The following is an 18,498-nucleotide window of genomic DNA, read 5'->3' on the forward strand; positions in this document are numbered from 1 at the left end:
CCCGCCCCCTTGATTTTTTATTTTTTGGTATTTAGTTTTTTGGAATTAGATTATAACTACCGCATGATTTTTTATTGTTGTTGTAGTTGTTGTTCTTGTTATTGTAGTTGTTGTTGTTATTGTAGTTGTTGTGGCATATATAGTTTAGTTGGTAGGTTAGTTAATTAGTAGTTTTAGTGGTAGTTTAGTTAGCTGGTAGATTTAGTTAGTTAATTACTAGATTTAGTAGGTAGTTTAGTGGTAGATTTTGTTTTGTTATTTAGTGGTAGCTAGATTACTTTTTAGTTACTTAGTGGTAGATTTTGTTTTTGTTATTTTTTTGTTGTTTAGTGCTATCTAGGTTTAGCGATAGGTTTAGTTAGCTTCGTTAGTTAGGTTAGTTAGTTAGTTAGCTTAATAGAAAGAATAGGAAGAAGAAGAAGAGGAGGAGGAGGAGAAGAGGAGAAGAGGAGGAGGAGAAGAAGAAGAAGAAGAAGAGGAGGAGGAGGAGGAGAAGACAAAAATAAGAAGGAGAAGAAGAAAAGAAGAAGAGATGAAGAAGAGAAGAAGAGAAGAAGAATACCTTATCCTCCTTCTCCTTATTCTCCTCCTTCTTCTCCTCCTCCTCCTTCTCCTTCTTCTTGATTTCTTCTTCTTATCCTCCTCCTCCTCTTTCTTCTCCTCTATCTTATTCTCCTTACCTTATTTTCCCCAACAATGAGATAATTAGCCCATTTAGCTAAAAAATGGCCATTCTTCTCCTCTTTCATATTATCCTTGCTTTAATTAACCCAACAACGACATAATTAGCCCATTTAGCTCCAAAATACCATAATAAGCTCAAAATGGCATACGAACCTTGGTTAGCTCATTAATATTATATACTTAGCTAGTTTTCCTCTAAAATGGGATAATTAGCCCATTTAGCTCAAAAAAGACATAATTAGGTAATTTAGGTACAACAAGAGGAGAAGAGGAGAAGAAATAGGCAAAATGAAAAGAAAGAAGAAGAAGAAGAAGAAGAGAAGAAGGAGAAGGAGGAGGAGGAGGAGGAGGAGAAGGCCAAGGACCTTCTATCCTTCTCCTCCTCCTCCTTCTTGATTTCTTTTTCTTCTCCTCCTCCTCCTCTTTCTTCTCCTCTTTCATATTATCCTTGCTTTAATTAACCCAACAATGACATAATTAGCCCATTTAGCTCCAAAATACCATAATAAGCTCAAAATGGCATAAGAACCTTGGTTAGCTCAGTAATATTATATACTTAGCTAGTTTTCCTCTAAAATGGGATAATTAGCCCATTTAGCTCAAAAAGACATAATTAGGTAATTTAGCTCCAACAAGAGGAGAAGAGGAGTAGAAATAGGCAAAATGAAAAGAAAGAAGAAGAAGAAGAAGAGAAGAAGAAGAAGAGAAGAAGGAGAAGGAGGAGGAGGAGGAGGAGGAGGAGAAGGCCAAGGACCTTCTAGTCCTTATCCTCCTCCTCCTTCTCCTCCTTCTCCTCCTTCTTCTTGATTTCTTCTTCTTCACATCCTCCTCCTCTTTCTTCTCCGCTTTCATATTATCCTTGCTTTAATTTCCGCAACAATGACATAATTACCCATTTAGCTCCAAAATGCCATAATAACCTCAAAATGGCATAAGAACCTTGGTTAGCTCACGAATATTATATACTTAGCTTGTTTTCCTCTAAAATGACATAATTGGAATATTTGTGTTGATCGGGTGGATTTACATGTGATAGTTGTCTCGTCGCTGTGAGGTCTGCTGTGCGAAGACCTGCCAGTGCGTTGTACGAGCTCCGCCCCTGCATTCGTGGGTCAGTACAAATTTCATCTCCTCCCTGCCCCTTCATTTACTGTGGCTCGGTTTCCGGATGAAACTTTCTAGATTTAGATAATTCAATTAATTTATCAGTATGCGTGACCAGTATGTGTCTCCCGTTCGAAAGGGCGACATCTATAAATATGCATGTCTTTGCATATTTATAACCGCCATCCTTTCAAATTGTCCAACATTATCCATGGATAGCCCGAGTATGTGTAGATTGGGTTCGTTTTCCCGTATGCTGTGCTCTGGATCCGATGCGGAATTTTGTCAGTGCCTCCCTGTTGTTCTCCGGATGCACGTCCTCTCTGTTTATTGCGGAGACGTGTATCAGGAGAACAGCGGGGAGGTGCTGCCGAAATTTTGCGTTGGATCCGGAGCAGAGCATGGGAAAACGAACCCAATCTACACATACTCGGGTGGGATTAGGACCTATCTTTACCTATTAGCGTGTAGGTTCCCTGGACGTAATAAAAATGGCGAACCTGATTAACCGATGAATATTAAATGCTAAATTATATATAAATATATTTCTTCTGTCTTTAGTAGCTACGCAAGATGAGTGATCGTGCGTGGATGTATACCGGTCACCCTAGTCAGAAAGAGATGACGAAAGAATGGTTTTTAAAAACAAAGGAATTTGTGAAAGCCGCATTCGCAAATGGCCAGGAAAGAAACTATTGCCCCTGTCCTGGATGCGACAACTATAAAAAGACGACAGAGGTTGTAATGATTAAACACCTGCAGAGGAGGGGTTTTAAGCTTAATTATACGGTGTGGACATTTCATGGTGAGTCTATACAACGCACAAGAGCTGAGGTGGTCCGTCGTCGCACGGACGAGCATGGTACCGGGATCGAAGACATGGTGCAATACTTTGATGATGCTCGGGATTCGAAAGATGAGATGGAGGAATCTGCGAAGGCCTTTTATGAAATGTTGGAGTCTTCAAAACGTCCTCTCCATGAGCACACTGAGCTCTGTCAGCTGGATGCAATTGCACTAGTAATGGCTGTCAAGGCTCAGTTCAACTTGGGAAGAGAATGCTACGACGCGATGATGACACTATTTGGACGTTTCCTACCCAAAGGCCAAGTCATGCCTGCAAACCTGTACCAGTCGAACAAAATACTTCGTGTACTTAAGATGCCCTATGAGAAGATAGATGCATGTGAGAAAGGATGTGTCTTATTTAGGAAGGAGTATGCACACTTGGACTATTGTCCCAATTGCGAGTCTTGCAGGTATCTTGTGGTAGACAACGGTATGGGTGAGAAGAGGCAGACCAAAATCGCAGTTAGTGTTCTTCGGTATATGCCAATCGTACCAAGACTTCAACGTCTTTTCATGGTCGAAGAGACAGGCAGACAGATGACATGGCACAAATTGGGCAAAAGAACCGAACTAGATGCGGATGGGAATAAGATGATGGTACACACATCGGATGGGGAAGCGTGGAAACATTTCGATGGATTGCATCAGGATAAAGCGGCAGATCCAAGGAATCCTCGAGTCTGCGCCGCCACGGATGGTTTTAATCCCTTCGGCATGACAGCAACCCAATACAGTTGTTGGCCTGTATTTGTCATTCCACTCAATCTCCCCCCCCCCGGGCAGATTATGCAAAGAAAGAACATATTTCTGACGTTGATAATTCCAGGGCCCAATTATCCGGGGAAGAATATGAATGTGTACCTGCAACCGCTTAAGGATGGATTGGAAGAAGCTTGGGAAAATGGGGTCAAGACATACGATGCCGCTAGAAAAGAAAACTTCAAAATGCATGGGTGGTACATGTACTCTATGCATGACTTGCTAGCGTATGCGCTATTCTGTGGATGGTGTGTGCATGGAAGGTTCCCGTGCCCCCAATGCAAGGCAGCTCTTCAGTTTCATTGGTTGCAGGAGGGTCGGAAGTATTCTTGCTTTGACTTGCATAGACAGTTCCTGGATCCTGACCATCAGTTCAGAAACGACAAGAAGAACTTTACCAAAGGTAAAGTTGTCAAAAACTTGGCACCACCTGCGTTCACAGGCCAACAGATCCTGGATCAGTTAAACGCCCTCGAGCCTGATCCAGAGCGTCCAGGGTATTTCAAGGGGTATAATTCAAAACACGCCTGGACTCACAAGCCATGCTTCTGGGATCTGCCTTACTTCAAAGACCTCCTTCTTCCACACAATATCGACATCATGCACACTGAAAAAAATATCGGAGAGGCTATTTTTGGTACATTGTTCGACATAGATGGGAAGACAAAGGATAATATTAAGGCTAGAGTCGATCAAGAGACACTATGTCATAGACCGTTACAAAACATGCGAGAAGGCAAAGGAAAGCAGAAGTGGTCGAAGCCAAAGGCCTGGTTCAATCTTGGAAGGCCAGCTATGAGGGAAATTATCTTGTGGGTCAAAATGCACTTGATGTTCCCCGATGGGTATGCAGCGAATCTAAAGAGGGGAGCGAGTCTTGAAAAATTAAAAATCTTTGGTCTCAAGAGTCATGATTGGCACATATGGCTAGAGTGGGTAATGCCGGTGATGTTACGTGGCTTTATTCCTGAGGATGAATGGCTAGTATTGGCGGAGCTGAGCTATTTCTTACGTGTTCTTTGTGCGAAAGAATTGTCGCCTGGCGTGGTAGAAGACATGGAGGAGTTTGCACCGGAGTTGTTGTGCAAGTTAGAGAAGATCTTTCCACCGGGATTCTTTAATCCAATGCAGCATTTGATTTTACATCTACCGACCGAGGCAAGATTGGGTGGGCCCGTGCAAGATCGTTGGTGCTATGCAACTGAGAGGATGCAGAAGACCCTTCGAGCTAAATGTAAAAATAAGCGTAGAATTGAAGCATCGCTGGATGAGGCATTCATTACTGAGGAGGTGGCAAACTTTGTGACAGCACACTACGAAGCCAAAAATCATCATTTGCATAATCCGAAGCCTCGGCACAATGATGGAGACCCTAAAAAAGGTGGGTCCAACCTCAGCCTATTCAAAGGGAAGCTCGCACCAGCCGGTGCTTCGAAATCAATAACGTTGGATATCGAAGAATGGCGGAACATTTCGTTGTATATCTTCAACAACCTAACAGAAGTGCGGCCGTACATCGAGTGAGTTCTCGGCACATTTTCCCATAACTTCTAATTCATTTGAACTGCTCTTATTCCCGGATATTTCAAACAGCTATTACGTCGTCAAATTCTCGGATGGAGCGGTGATCGAAAATGATTCCGTCAAAGAGTATGAGCTTCTGTCAAAGACAGGAGGCGGCTATCCCAGTTTCATCTCTTGGTTCGAACAAAGGTAATTATCAATAATGGACCGTTTCATTCTTGGTCTAACTTGCGGCTAATGCAACAACCGTTTCGTATTAAACTTGTAGGCTAATTCAGAGTCTATGGACGCCGAATTGAGACAAGTCGCTAATGGTTTTGACTATAAGGTCCGTTCATTTGAGAAATACAACATCAACGGGTATCTCTTTCGTACCTTTGGCAAAGAGCTATCTATGCCCGACCGGAAATCTACAAATTGTAGTGTCTCTGCTATCGGCGAAGGTGTTATCGAGTATTATTGAAGAGTTGAAGCAATCTATGAACTTCAATTCTATGGTGAAAACCCACCGAACGTCATAGTCTTCAAATGTTATTGGTTCCAGCAGAAAAAGACTAGAAGGACTCATGAACATATAGGACTAGTCGAAATCAATCCAAACACCCATTTAGATGTTCCCGATGTCTATATTACGGCTCAACAGGCGACCCAAGTTTTCTATCTACCGTGGGTATGCCAAACGGATAAGAATCTGGAAGGTTGGTATGTTGTTTATGAAGTGCCGCCACATGTCAGACCACCTCTCCCAAATGAACAGGATTATGAACCTCACATTAACCCAGACACATATGATGGAGAATTCTTCCAAGAAACACGTCTTTCCAAGAAACGTTTCAAGAACCGTCGTGCTTCATCCAAGAACATGGAAGTAGACAGCGACAATGAATCCGACTCCAGCCCTGAGCCGGAACCAGAAGACCTGGAACTCGTAGAGGTTACTGATGCGGATGACCTGTCAATGCTTCAACAATTAAAGGAAGCCCTTTCACAACTTCACGCCGTTGAACCCGATGAGCACGTCATTCATGAAGACATGCGTGATAGTGATGATGATGATGCATTTATTGATGATGATTATTAGTTTGTAAGATTCACAACTTAAATTATATATATATTAATCTTTATTATTCATGTACATATTATTATTCATGTCAGTCATTCAATTTTTTTATGTTGCACTAAATTCTTTTAATATTTATCATGGCAGGTGTTGAAAGATGGTGGGCGCGGGTCCAGAGCGCTCGACGGGTTCTTCCCAGGTGCCCCGCACGAGGGGTGGTACTTCCCTTCCACCCCTATATCTCCGTAGAGCCTTGGCAGACAGTCTTTCGACACCAGCCGTGGGTTCTTCTTCGTCGGCGGCATTGCCCACTGGGAGAGGTGCTGGTCGGGTAGGGAAGAAGGGGAAGGGTACAGGGAGAGGTGGTGGCCGCGGAAGATCCAGGAGGACTGTTGAGCCGTCCTCGCCACCACCACCAGCTCATTCACCCGAGCATAGGACTAGTATGGTCGACCCATTTGCGGAGGAGGCTACGGGGACTCCGGTCCAGGAGCCTGGTGTTCACGGGCATTCGTCCCATGAGACTCCGGTCTAGGAGCAGCCTCGGGTCGAGGTGCATTCGGCCGAGGAGCAGCCGGAGGAGACTACGGTTCCGGAGGCTTCACCCGACGTGGAGAGGCCCGGATGGGAGCCTTGGCTGGATCGTACCGAGTTGCCGGATTGGACCGAGGGTCCGGGTGGCTCAGGGGGTGGGGATGGCGGGGATGAGCTTACGGATAGTGAGGGCGATGTGCAGGTGGACGGGGCCACCGTGTACAAGCGTGGTAGTACACGTCTCCCGGTCGCCCCGGCTACCCGCGAGCAGAGGCCGGTGATTAAACCTGAAGGAGATAGGTAAGTACATTTACCCTTTTTTTAGCTTTTGCCTTCAAGTTTGTTCAAATATCTAATGCGCTGACCTTATCATACTGCAGGGGATGGGTACACCCTCTTGGAGTCCGCAGGCCAAACTCTGTCCTTGGTGTGCTTTGCCGGACAAATTTCCCGGGGTTTGTCACGTTGCCTGGTGAGGGTCAGGTTCCTACACTAGGATTTACCTGGGAGCACTACCAGGTTGCGCAGGCCCCGCCGGAGGAGATTATAGATGGTGTCTTGTGCCACACGAGGGCCGAGATGGTGATCAAGAGCTTTTGGGTAAATTATCCTTTTACAGAATCTAAAAATAACAATATAGCTAATTATTGTACTAATCGGTGTTTTCACGTTTGATTGCAGACCTTCTATAGGTGTGAGGATGGATATGAGGAGGAGGCGGACAGGGTTCTCGAGGTCGAGTGTAGGCGGTTACTACAGAACTTGCGCCACGAGGCCCGGCCGCAGGCTATTCAAGATTACTATGCCACGCGTGGTATTAAGAAGGAGAAGAAGGATTGCCGCGGAAAGTTTCTGAAGAAGGAGCAATACATGAAGGTAATTACCTATTCTTAAGTCATTCTACGTAGTTTTCTTGATTTCATTCATAGGTGTAGCGCTGAAAATTCTTTCTAATAACTTACAGGTGCCCCCGAGATGGTGTGCGGATAAGATGGATTGTTGGGAGGCATTGGTTGATGAGTGGTGCACAGGCAGCTGGCGAGCCATCCACGAGGATGCGAGGGATCGGCGTAGCCAAATGGTTGGTGTGCCACACCATCAAGGCAGCGCCAACTTACTTCAGTTTGGACGAAACTGGGTATGTGATTTGCTTCATGATTCATGCAATTCATTCTTGATGCTAATATTTTGTTCCTCTCTTTTAGGCGCATCACAATAAGACTGAGATGCCACACTTGTACGACCTTTATGGCATGGCACATACTGCCTCGTACAAGAAGGCGAAGGCATTCTCTGAGTCTGACCTGGATGATCCCAATAACTTCACCAACATATCATCCCACCAGAAGCTCGTGGCATACAAGGACGTGGGGAAGGCTACGAAAGGGGATGACTTCAACCCTAGCCAGGAACCTTTGGATCCAGAGCTGGTGATGATATCTGGTGGCGGGAGGCCCCATGGCTCGATAGCCATTGGAGATGGGATAATACGTTGTCCACTCACTCTTCCGGAGATCAAGGCGCGCCAGTCGAGCAGATGTCCTGAGATAACGTCTCGTCCACGGCCAGTCGAACTTGCCATCGAGGTTAGTTGTACGGACTAAGAACACTTTCATCCATTTCATTATGTGTGTCACCATAGATCATTACTGTGGTAATGAGGAATGGTGTTTCAGGCTGCTCTTTAGAAAGAGAGAGCGGCAAACCAGGTTGCTCTTGAGAAAGAGAGATTGGCAAGCCAGGCTGCTCTTCAGGCTGCTCTTGATGAGAGGGACCAGACCACGTCACGATTGCTTGAGGAGGAGAGGGCCCGGAATGAGGCGGGTCAACGGGCCCTGTACGAGCTTTTTGTGGTATGTTTTTTTCACATTAGCCAAATCATGTGTGTAATGTCTGTTTCAATACTAACTAATACGACCCACTCTTCAGGGTCTGTGCAAGAAGAGCGGTCAAGTCCCTCCGCCGATGCCCGTCTTCTCTTCGATTGGTAAGGTGAGTTTCATTATAAACTAGTATTAATAATTGAGTGTCATCATGCTAACTGAGACATTGCAAAATATCTTTTCTGCAGAATAACTCCCGAGCGGCATCGCACGACCCTTCTCCAGGGCAACCGTCTCCAAATGAAGCCGCCGCGAGCAACCGTGGTGTTTCTCCTCCTTGATGACCACTACGGTAAGTTTCTCCTCCAAACTTAGCTAGTTTTCCTCTAAAATGGGATAATTAGCCCATTTAGCTCAAAAAAGACATAATTAGGTAATTTAGCTCCAACAAGAGGAGAAGAGGAGAAGAAATAGGCAAAATGAAAAGAAAGAAGAATAAGAAGAAGAAGAAGAGAAGAAGGAGAAGGAGGAGGAGGAGGAGGAGGAGAAGGCCAAGGACCTTCTATCCTTCTCCTCATCCTCCTTCTTGATTTCTTCTTCTTCTCCTCCTCCTCCTCTTTCTTCTCCTATTTCATATTATCCTTGCTTTAATTAACCCAACAATGACATAATTAGCCCATTTAGCTCCAAAATACCATAATAAGATCAAAATGGCATAAGAACCTTGGTTAGCTCATTAATATAATATACTTAGCTTGTTTTCCTCTAAAATGGGATAATTAGCCCATTTAGCTCAAAAAAGACATAATTAGGTAATTTAGCTCCAACAAGAGGAGAAGAGGAGAAGAAATAGGAAAAATTAAAAGAAAGAAGAAGAAGAAGAAGAAGAAGAAGAAGAAGAAGAGAAGAAGGAGAAGGAGGAGGAGGAGAAGGCCAAGGACCTTCTATCCTTCTCCTCCTCCTCCTTCTTGATTTCTTCTTCTTCTCCTCATCCTCCTCTTTCTTCTCCTCTTTCATATTATCCTTGCTTTAATTAACCCAACAATGACATAATTAGCCCATTGAGCTCCAAAATACCATAATAAGCTCAAAATGGCATAAGAACCTTGGTTAGCTCAGTAATATTATATACTTAGTTAGTTTTCCTCTAAAATGGGATAATTAGCCCATTTAGCTCAAAAAAGACATAATTAGGTAATTTAGCTCCAACAAGAGGAGAAGAGGAGAAGAAATAGGCAAAATGAAAAGAAAGAAGAAGAAGAAGAAGAAGAGAAGAAGGAGAAGGAGGAGGAGGAGGAGGAGGAGGAGGCCAAGGACCTTCTATCCTTATCCTCCTCCTCCTCCTCCTCCTTCTTCTTGATTTCTTCTTCTTCTCCTCCTCCTCCTCCTCTTTCTTCTGCTCTTTCATATTATCCTTTCTTTAATTAACCCAACAATGACATAATTAGCCCATTTAGCTCCAAAATACCATAATAAGCTCAAAATGGCATAAGAACCTTGGTTAGCTTAGTAATATTATATACTTAGCTAGTTTTCCTCTAAAATGGGATAATTAGCCATTTAGCTCAAAAAAGACATAATTAGGTAATTTAGCTCCAACAAGAGGAGAAGAGGAGAAGAAATAGGCAAAATGAAAAGAAATAAGAAGAAGAAGAAGAAGAGAAGAAGAAGAGAAGAAGGAGAAGGAGGAGGAGGAGGAGAAGGCCAAGGACCTTCTAGTCCTTCTCCTCCTCCTCCTTCTCCTCCTTCTCCTCCTTCTTCTTGATTTCTTCTTCTTCTCCTCCTCCTCCTCTTTCTTCTCCTCTTTCATATTATCCTTGCTTTAATTAACCCAACAATGACATAATTAGCCCATTTAGCTCCAAAATGCCATAATAACCTCAAAATGGCACAAGAACCTTGGTTAGCTCATGAATATTATATACTTATCTTGTTTTCCTCTAAAATGGGATAATTAGCCCATTTAGCTCAAAAAGACATAATTAGGTAATTTAGCTCCAACAAATGATATATAGTTCACCACACATATACTTAGCTTGTTTTCCGCTAAAAATGACATAATTAGCTGAAAAACATCATATTTTGTTCTTCTTCTAACTTTCTTATTCACATTTTTGCACATTGGATATACTACATGCATGGAAGCTGGCATTCATGGAGTTGAACAATGTCAATGGATGAACTTTATATGTATATCATCTAGTTTTCATTTGAGTTGATGAACAATGTCGAACTATATGTATATGTATATATGGATAAACAGTGCAATACTTGGTATGTTGCTTCTTTGGATATATGGGGATGTACATTGGTGAATCATATATGTGTGGTGAATTATATATATATGTGTTGGCAAGTATATGTGTGGTGAACTATATATCATATATGTGTGGTGAATTATATAAATGTGCTATCAGATATATATGTGTGTGTGTGTGTGTGTGTGCTGTGAAATAATATAAAACAAAAAAATAGGAACTATATGGGCTCTTTGCCGTCTGCCAACTGATGGCAAAGACCTGTGCCATCAGCTGGCAGATGGCAAAGGTGCCACATGGCACCCAGCTGTGCATCCTCGGGTGTCTATGTAGTCTCTTTGTCGTCAGCCTCCAGGGTGGGCAGACGGCAAAGAAGAGGGAACAGAGGAGGGGGGGAGGAGGCAGATGGCAAAGAGTGGAGAGAGGGGGGAGGGGAGGAGCAGGCAGACGGCAAAGATGGACGAGGAGGCAGACGACAAAGATGGAGGGGATGGGAGGGGAGGAGAAGGCAGACGGCAAAGATGGACGGGGAGGCAGACGGCAAAGATGGAGGGGGAGGCAGACGGCAAAGCCTCCGTTAACCCCTAACGGAGGCAACGCGTGTCGGCTGCCGTCTCGAGCACTTTGCCGACTGCTCCTAAGGAAAGCTGACGGCAGAGAGCTTTGTCGTCCACTTTGCCTGGGCAGACGGCAAAGAAGATCCTATGCCGTCGTAGGCTGACGCAGAAATTTTGCCGGCCGTGAGAATCTTTGCCGTCTGCGATATTGTCTTTGCCGTCCGGGATATTGTCTTTGCCGTCTGTGATGGCAGACGGCAAAGAAGATGATTCCTGTAGTGAAGACTCTGATACAATGTTCATGCTTAAAGCTGGTACTAAATAACAATTATTAAGGTTTAAAACTAATCCTGATGGTAGATGTAGAGGTAGCGTGCCGACGACGATCACATCGACCTTTGAACCATTCCCGACGCGCATCGTCACCTCGTCCTTGGCCAGTCTCCGCTTATTCCGCAGTTCCTGCTTTGAGTTGCAAATGTGAGCAACATCACCAGTATCAAATACCCAGGAGCTACTACGAGCGCTGGTAAGGTACACATCAATAACATGTATATCACATATACCTTTAACGTTTCCGACCTTCTTGTCCGCTAAGTATTTGGGGCAGTTCCGCTTCTAGTGACCTTCTAGTGACCCAGTCTCAGGCTTGGGTCCATTCTTTTTCTTCTTCCCGGCATCTGGATTACCGGGCGCGGCAACATCTTTGCCGTCTTTCTTGAAGTTCTTCTTACCCTTGCCTTTCTTGAAACTAGTGGTCTTGTTGACCATCAACACTTGATGCTCTTTCTTGATTTCTACTTCTGCAGACTTGAGCATCGAGTACAACTCGGGAATGGTCTTCTCCATCCCTTGCATGTTGTAGTTAAGCACAAAGCCTTTGTAGCTTGGTGGGAGAGACTGGAGGATTCTGTCAATTATAGCATCATCCGGAAGTTCGACTCCACGTGAAGTCAGACGACCGTGTAACCCAGACATTTTGAGTATGTGCTCACTGACAGAACTGTTCTCCTCCATCTTACAGCTAAAGAACTTGTCGGAGACTTCATATCTCTCGACACGGGCATGATCTTGAAAAACTAGCTTCAGCTCCTGGAACATCTCATATGCCCCGTGTTGCTCAAAACGCCTTTGGAGCCCCGTTTCTAAACTGTATAACATGCCACACCTAACCAGAGAGTAGTCATCACTCCGCATTTGCCAGACGTTCAGAATGTCCTGGGCTGCTGCAGGAGCGGGAGGGTCACCTAGCGGCGCATCAAGGACATAAGCCTTTTTAGCTGCTTCAAGGATGAGCTTCAAGCTGCGAACCCAGTCCGCATAGTTGCTACCATCATCTTTCAGCTTGTTTTTCTCTAGGAATGCGTTGACATTGAGGTTGACATTGGCCATCTACAATATTTATAAAGACAACTTTTAGACTAAGTTCATGACATTAAGTTCATTTAATCAAATTAAGTATGAACTCCCACTTAAATCGACATCCCTCTAGTCATCTAAGTGATACATGATCCATGTTGACTAACCCGTGTCCGATCATCACGTGAGACGGACTAGTCACCATGGTGAGCAACTTCATGCTGATCGTATTCAACCATACGACTCATGTTCGACCTTTCGGTCTCTTGTATTCGAGGTCATGTCTGTACATGCTAAGCTCGTCGAGTCAACCTAGGTGTTTCGCGTGTGTAAATCTGGCTTACACCCGTTGTATGCGAACGTTAGAATCTATCACACCCGATCATCACGTGGTGCTTCGAGACAACGAACCTTCGCAATGGTGCACACTTAGGGGAATACGTTCTCGAAATTTTAAGAGGGATCATCTTATTATGCTACCGTCGTTCTAAGCAATAAGATGTAAAACATGATAAACATCACAATGCAATCATATAGTGACATGATATGGCCATTATCATCTTCGCCCTTTCGATCTCCATCTTCAGGCATCGCATGATCATCATCGTCACCGGCGTGACACCATGATCTCCATCATCATGTCTCCGTGAAGTCGTCACGCCAACTACTACTATCACTACTACTATAGCTAACCGTTAGCAATGAAGTAAAAGTAGTAAGCACATGGCGTTGCATCTCATACAATAAATTAAGACAACTCCTATGGCTCCTGCCGGTTGTCATACTCATGGAAATGCAAGTCGTAAAACCTATTACAATAACATGATCATCTCATACATCATACATGCAACATCACAACTTTGGCCATATCACATCACATGTCAAACCCTCCAAAAACAAGTTAGACGTCCTCTAATTGTTGTTGCAAGTTTTACGTGGCTGATTTGGGTTTCTAGCAAGAACGCCTTCTTACCTACGTGACAGCCACAACGATGATATGCCAAAGCTATTTACCCTTCATAAGGACCCTTTTCATCAAATCCAATCCGACTAGAGTAGGAGAGACAGACACCCGCTAGCCACCTTTATGCACGGTGTGCATGTCTGTCGGTGGAACCAGTCTCACGTAAGCGTACGTGTAAAGTCGGTCCGGGCCGCTTCATCCCACAATACCGCCGGAGAAGAATAAGACTAGTAGCAGCAAGAAAATTGAAAAATCATCGCCCACAACTTTTGTGTTCTACTCGTGCATAGAATCTACGCATAGAAAACCTGGCTCGGATGCCACCGTTGGGTAACGTAGCATAAATTCAAAATTTCCCTACGCATATTCAGATCTTCCTATGGAGAGACCAGCAACGACGGAGGGGTAAGAGCATCTTCATACCTTTGAAGATCGCTAAGCGGAAGCGTTGCTAGAATGCGGTTGATGGAGTCGTACTCGCAGCGATTCCGATCTAGTGCCGAACTACGACACCTCCGCGTTTAACACACGTGCAGCCCGGTGACGTCTCCCGCACCTTGATCCAGCAAGGAGGAGGGAGAGGTTGCGGAAGAACTCCAGCAGCACGACGGCGTGGTGTCGATGGAGAGACGAGGTCTCCCGGCAGGGCTTCGCCAAGCACCGGCACAGAGGAGGAGGAAGAAGGGCAGGGCTGCGCCGAGAGAGAGGCAAAAGTCTGATCTCCAATGGCCAAAAGTGCCCACTATATATAGGGGGAGGGAGGGGCTGCGCCCCCTTGAGGGTTTCCCTCTCCTGGGGGGGGGGGGCAGCCCTAGATGGGGGCTGGTGCGGCGGCCAAGGGGGGGAGGAGGGGTGTGGCGCACCCCTGGTGGGCCTTAGGCCCACCTGGCTTAGGGTTTGCCCCCCCTTTTCTCTCCCCACGCATTGGGCTGAGTGGGGAGGCGCACCAGCCCACCTAGGGGCTGGTTCCCTTACTCACTTGGCCCAATTTACCTCCCGGGGTCGTTGCCCCCCCTTCGGTGGACCCCCGGGGCCACCTCCGGTGGTCCCGGTGGTACGTTACCGGTGATGCCCGAAACACTTCCGGTATCCGAAACCATCCGTCCTATATATCAATCTTTACCTCCGAACCATTCGGGAGCTCCTCGTGACGTCCAGGATCTCATCCGGGACTCCGAACAACTTTCAGTAACCTCGTATAACAATTCCCTATAACCCTAGCGTCATCGAACCTTAAGTGTGTAGACCCTACGGGTTCGGAAGACAGGCAGACATGACCGAGACGCCTCTCCGGCCAATAACCATCAGCGGGGTCTGGATACCCATGGTGGCTCCCACTTGCTCCATGATGATCTCATCGGATGAACCACGATGTCAATGATTCAATCAATCCCGTATACGATTCCCTTTGTCTGTCGGTATAGAACTTGCCCGAGATTCGATCGTCGGTATACCTATACCTTGTTCAATCTCGTTACCGGTAAGTCTCTTTACTCGTTCCGTAGCACGTCATCGTGTGACTAACTCCTTAGTCACATTGAGCTCATGATGATGTTCTACCGAGTGGGACCAGAGATACCTCTCCGTCACATGGAGTGACAAATCCCGATCTCGATTCGTACCAACCCAACAGACACTTTCGAAGGTACCCGTAGTGCACCTTTATAGTCACCCAGTTACGTTGTGACGTTTGATACACCCAAAGCACTCCTACGGTATCCGGGAGTTGCACAATCTCACGGTCGAAGGAAAAGATACTTGACATTAGAAAAGCTTTAGCATACGAACAATACGATCTAGTGCTATGCTTAGGATTGGGTCTTGTCCATCACATCATTCTCCTAATTATGTGATCCCGTTAGCAATGACATATAATGCCCATGATCAGGAAACCATGATCATCTATTGACTAACGAGCTAGCCAACTAGAGGCTTGCTAGGGACACTTTGTGATCTATTTATTCACACATGTATTACTGTTTCCTGTTAATACAATTATAGCATGAACAATAGACGATTATCATGAACAAGGAAATATGATAATAACCATTTTATTATTGCCTCTAGGGCATATTTCCAACATCAGCGGACGACAAAGACTTGGCAGACGGAAAATTTTAGGATTCCAGTAGTGCATCCCTTCAGCACACATCATAACACCTCCATACTTGGTCTTCAAGTGGCATCCATCTAAGCACATGACAGGACTACAAGCTTGCATGAACCCCCTTTTGCATGCATCAAGAGAGAAATAACAACTTGCAAAGATACCATTATTCACTCCCACATAGAAAGAGTTGTCTAGGTTTGATCTTCTGAATTCTTGTGCATAATCCCACATATGCTATTATACTGTTCTAACTCATCTCCTTCAATGACTTTTTTGACTAACCTCTTAGCCCTTCTCAATTTTCTTCTTGATGTTGTCATATTCCAGTCCTTCTGAACCACTCTTGAAAAATTCTTCGTGTTCATATTTTCATGAGCTCTAAAAGAACCAAGGTACTTTCCAACCATAAAAGGAGTAGTGAATGACCTAACACTCCATTTCTTTGCGCGGGTATGCTTTGGATTGTATATCTTGACCATGAAGCAACCAATTCTAATGTCACATGAAGCAGACAAAAACCAAGGACACCCATCTTCACACTTAGCAGCAAGTCTTTTCCTATCATTTCTGGGCACCTAATGTCAACTCTTTCTTGAAAGTTGTACTCTTTGATGGCTTTTCTAAGTAACTCAACTGTGCCAAAGGTCTGACCAACTTGGAACTCAGGTTTAGCGAGGTCTTCTTCTCTAAAATATTTGAATTCCAGGTTAACCTTATCTTCATCACAGTCAAGCAAACACAAGTCACCATCTTCAGTAGGATCATCAGGTTGTTCTTGGACTACTTTACCTTTCTCAAAATCAACATTGTTGTCAAACAAGTCATTATCATCTTTAATATCAATGTCTGAATCAACAAACTGTGGATTGTAATCACCATTCGTCGAGTCATGAACAACTAAATCAAACATACCATCTGCCGCATCCATGTTCAAAGCCCTATATGTTTTTCTGGCCATATGCTCAAAGTGATATGAAGGAACATGATATCCTGGTTGAGGGGGTCCTGGTATGTAATCATCTTCTGACTCTTCCCCACTTTCAGATAGTGCATCTCCCTCACTTGGATCTTGATCACCCTCTTGATCACCATCTTGCTGTGGATCTACATGATTAAGTCCTGCTCTGTCTCTGATTGTTCCACTTGTTGTGGATATGCATGGTTAAGTTCTTCTTGGTTAAGCTACTCCACATGCTTGGTCTTTGCTTGTTCCACTTGCTGTTCATCTGCATGTTCAACTTGAACTTGAACAACCTGTTGCTCTTGCTGGTGATGTGACTGCTCCTCTTGCACTTGCTCCTTCTCTGGCCTAATGCCACTGAATTTGACCACAGAAGGATCCTTATCATTAGAATCAACAGGAACAGTAGTAACATATGATGTCAGGTTGTGATCATGATCAAGATAAATCTGAATCCTTCATGTTTTCAGTCATAGTGTTGTCCCCCAGCTTAATCTCTCTTAGTCCATTCTTGTAAACTGTCAACCCAAGAACGCACCAATAAGCCCTGATCCCGCCCTCAGACTCATAACCTATTTCCTCCACTAAACTGGCAACAACATTAGGTGTCCAATTATCTATATCACAATAGTCATACCAAATAGAGTGGCCTTTGTAGTAACCCCTCTGCTTTCCTGAGCAAAGAAAATAGCCACAATGTATAACCTGAACAAAGAAGAAGTTGCATTTGGGTTCTGCAAAACAAGTACATTGACAATGTTCAGACAATGCAATCTTCAAACATGTACAAATAGATGGTCCAAAGTGTAAAATGTGCAGTCTTCAGAATATGAATACAGTAATGCAATCATATGCACAATATTCATACATTTTGATACACACAAATTACACGAGTGTTAGTAAAAAGAGACAGTGCAAACTTCAGACATGGTTTGACAGTTATATCACACAGTGCAATCTTTAGACTTTTTTTTGACATTTTGTTAAAACTTCAATCATCTGTAGAATAAAAACAAGACATATGACCTTTATTTGCACTGTCAAATCAACAGTCATCCACAGGACAAATGCATGATATGTGACATCCAAAATCGTGTACCTTGTTTGCACTATGGTCAACAAAATGCATAAATGCATATGAAAGTGACACACTTTTTTGAGCAAAATTACCAAGTCTTTAAGTAACAGCACCGACAAATCCTAATCATATGAAAGCATACTTCTGTTTCACCCACTAACCGCACCCATGAAACCCTAATCGTAATCTGCTGCTACAACTGCTAAATCCTACTTGGAGTACCTAAAACCCTACAAGCCCGTGGCCTCGATCCGTGACGACAGAGCAAAACCCCAAACAAACTAACGCAATTGAAGACATCACGGAGCCGTTCCATCATTTATCGTTCCATGAGCTACCGGAGAAGGGCGGGACGACGACGGCGTACCGTAAAGTGGGAGGTCAGCATCGGATGGATGGCGCATCGGGGCAAAAGGACGTCGCGCACTACTTTATCAAAGGGGGCGAACGACGGCGGCTCAGCATCCAACGACGAGCTCATGTCGCCGTCACCGCACGCGGGCATGCCGGTGAGCTCGAGGGCACCACATCGACATCGACGGCGGGTGAGCGAGGAGGAACAAGGGAGGGGCGATCAAGGAGGAACACCGGAGCAGGTGGTGATCGGGTGCGGTCCAACCAGGTCTATTTCTGTTAATGCGTGGTGAATTTGCAAAAACCCCGTGGCTTACAAGCGTATAGCAGCCAAGCGATGATTCTGAGCTGAGTTGTCGGTCAAAGCATACGTGGCGAAGCCAGTCAAACGTCAACTAAGCAAATACATACACAAAATCGTATATTGTACTGTATGTAAACCCACATGACAAGTACGAGGAATGTATTTTGGATATTTTTTTTGAGAGTACGCCAAAGGTGCAACTACATGGACTAAAGA

This window comes from Hordeum vulgare, chromosome 3H (genome assembly GCF_904849725.1).
Source record: "Hordeum vulgare subsp. vulgare chromosome 3H, MorexV3_pseudomolecules_assembly, whole genome shotgun sequence".
NCBI classification, from domain to species: Eukaryota; Viridiplantae; Streptophyta; class Magnoliopsida; order Poales; family Poaceae; genus Hordeum; species Hordeum vulgare.